This window comes from Urocitellus parryii, chromosome 11, assembly GCF_045843805.1.
Source record: "Urocitellus parryii isolate mUroPar1 chromosome 11, mUroPar1.hap1, whole genome shotgun sequence".
NCBI classification, from domain to species: domain Eukaryota; kingdom Metazoa; phylum Chordata; class Mammalia; order Rodentia; family Sciuridae; genus Urocitellus; species Urocitellus parryii.
This window is the reverse complement of record NC_135541.1, coordinates 73,534,092-73,537,074: the sequence shown is the minus strand read 5'-3', so window position 1 is coordinate 73,537,074 and position 2,983 is coordinate 73,534,092. Positions and strand designations below refer to the sequence as shown.

At 37.4% G+C, this 2,983-nt stretch overlaps 1 pseudogene; it reads left to right on the top strand.

The window, feature by feature from the left end:
- Positions 1-696: 696 nt before the first annotated feature.
- Positions 697-1,372, top strand: LOC113192848 (large ribosomal subunit protein eL14 pseudogene; annotated as a pseudogene).
- Positions 1,373-2,983: the final 1,611 nt, after the last annotated feature.

Below are 2,983 nucleotides of genomic sequence, written 5' to 3'. Positions count from 1 at the left end.
GAAAAGTAGTAAAGGTTTTATTTAAAGGAAGAGGTTATTGAACTGAGATTTTATATGACATATGATTATTCTATTTAATATTGATTGTTAGGTTTAGGAATATCATCCAGAGCTGATGGTTTGACTCAGTGGTAGAGTACTTGCCTAGCATGTGCAAGGCCCTGGGTTCCATCACCAGTACTGCCCAAAGGCGGGGAAAATAGAGATATCATGATCAATTGTATTATAAGCCACACTTAAATAACATTGTATTGAAATGAACTATGATTTATTTTTTAGAACGTTCTTTATGTAAATTATACAAGCTCCACTGTCATCTGAGAACCACAGGCTTAATGGAGAATTTTCACTCCTAACCTTTTCCATGGACCCGTCCCAATGTTCTCTTTGTCTTTGCTTGCTCACTTGTTTATATAGTTGAATTTTTTTCTGGGAACCACTGGCTGCTTTTTTTGAACTCTACTTAGGTAAACTCACATTTAGTAGATTTATCTTATACCAAGTTACACAACAGATTTATAGCAGATATTCTTGCCATTGCTTCATTTTACTGAGTTTACAATGTCTTAAAAACATAAAGGCCAAAAATTGATATATCTTTGTGATGTGAGTTGTTTATTTGGACATTTTTAATAGACATTGTAATTTTAAGTTGGATTAAAATAAAATACTCCTTTCTCGTCCTACGCCTCCAACATGGTTTTCAGGCATTCTGTGGAGGTTGGCCAGGTGGCCTACGTCTCCTTTGGGCCTCATGCTGGAAAGCTGGTTGTAATTGTAGATGTTATTGATCAGAACAGGGCTTTGGTTGATGGACCTTGCACTGAGGTAAGGAGACAGGCCATGCCTTTCAAATGTATGCAGCTCATTGATTTCATCCTCAAGTTTCCTCACAGTGCTTGCCAGAAGTATGTTCGGTAAGCCTGGCAGAAGGCAGATATCAATACAAAATGGGTAGCCACAAGATGGGCCAAGAAGATTGAAGCCAGAGAAAAGAAAGCCAAGATGACTGATTTTGATCGTTATAAAGTAATGAAGGCGAAGAAAATGAGGAACAAAATAATCAAGAATGAAGTTAAGAAGCTTCAGAGGGCAGCTATCCTGAAAGCTTCTCCCCAAAAGGCACCTGTTGCTAAGGCTGCAGTTGCAGCTGCAGCAGCAGCAGCTGCTGCTGCTAAAGCTAAAATTCCAGCAAAAAAGGTAACTCCAGCAGGCAAGAAGGCTCCGGCCCAAAAGGCTCCTTCGCAGAGGCGCAGAAAGCCTCAGGCCAGAAGGCAGCGCCGCCTCCAAAAGCTCAGAAGAGTCAGAAAGCTCCAGCCCAGAAAGCACCTGCTCTGAAGACATCTGGCAAGAAAGCATAAGAGGCTATTAAAAAAGGAATAAGGATTCTTTGGACATGTTAAAAAAATTTAAAAAATAAAATAAAATAAAATACTCCATCGTTGCAAATATTTATAAAACTTGGTTGCATTATATATTTAAAAATGAGATTTCTTATATAAAAGGTACTTAAATAATTATTCAAGATCTGGATGATAAAAATGTAATCTTACTGAGATCAAGGTATATAAAAAGTATCCAGCAACTAGCTATTTATCTTCATGTTCCATTTCCTTGGCTGGTTATCTCTGTCACAGCTTAGATGACATTAAGTATTGCCTTTCGTGTCTTCCCACTCATTTATCCATGCGATTTTTTACTTATTTAATAATTGTTGAATACCTCTATATGCCAGATTCTGGGTATACAGGTATGAGTAAAACACATGAGAGTCTTGTTCTTTGTAGTGAGAAGGGACCCCCAAAAATGTGGACAAATAAATATTTTCAAATTACAGCACATTCTATGAGGAAATAGAACAGGGTAATGATATATAGAATTATGCCATTGAAGGTGTGTGGTAAGTGGGCAGAATATTTTGGACAGGATGGTGAGGTTATCTAAGACAACATATGCACTGACAACTCTGAGAAGTGTATGAAGTAAAGGTGTCAGCCATGGAGGAGATCTGTGGGAAGAACATTACAAACATAGGAAACAACAGCAAATCCTGAGGATGAAATGCATTTGGCATTAAATGAGGGCTATAATATAGGCCCATGTAATTGAGTGTGAGTGCAGTAAACAAGGGGAGAGTGGTAAGAGATGAGGCTAGAAAGCCATCCAGGTCTTAAAGGCTTTGGAAAAAAAAACTCCAGTTTCATTCTAATGACAATGTGAAATTATCACAGGATTTTAAGTATGATGGAGATGTGATTTTTTTTTTTAATTCTCTCTGGCTTTTCTATAGTAGGCAAGAGTATAAACTTGGAAAATGAGAAGATGGCCATTAAAGTCACCCAGGCAAAAGATGATGGTGACTTGTAGTAGCAGTCACAGTGGTGAGAAGAGGTTCTACTTTGCAGATGGGGCTGGCACAGATTGCTGATGGATTGATATGGGGATGGTGAGAGGAAGTAACTATATATTACATCAAAACTACTTTTGTGACATTATTTCAAGAATGAAACATGATCAAAATGATTTTAGGTCTTATCAGTGTGGCATTTTCTTACAATTGCTTGAGTTTACAGACTCTGATCTTATCTCTACATTAGTAATAGATTTTTCTTATTCACTTAACATAGTACATTACTGTAAGCTTCATTTTTAGATTCTTAGAACCATTCACCCTATTTATCTCCCAGTCTAGGAAGGCTCTGAGAGGCTTCATTTCTGTCCCACTGATGAAGAACCTCATTCACCTAAGCCCACTGTGGAAGACCAGTCCCACAACAAAGTTATACTAAAAAGGCAGATTCTGTTTCCATCTAACTCCTAAGTTGGCTTTTCTTACTCATAAAGGTCTGTATAGCATGATCTTGCCATTTCTTGTAGCAGTGCTTTCAGGAGTGAAATTAAAAAAAAAGAATATAAAAAGAGAAAATGCTTGTGGAATATATGAGGAAAGAAGAAGGAAGGTACAAAAAACAGAAAGAGAATG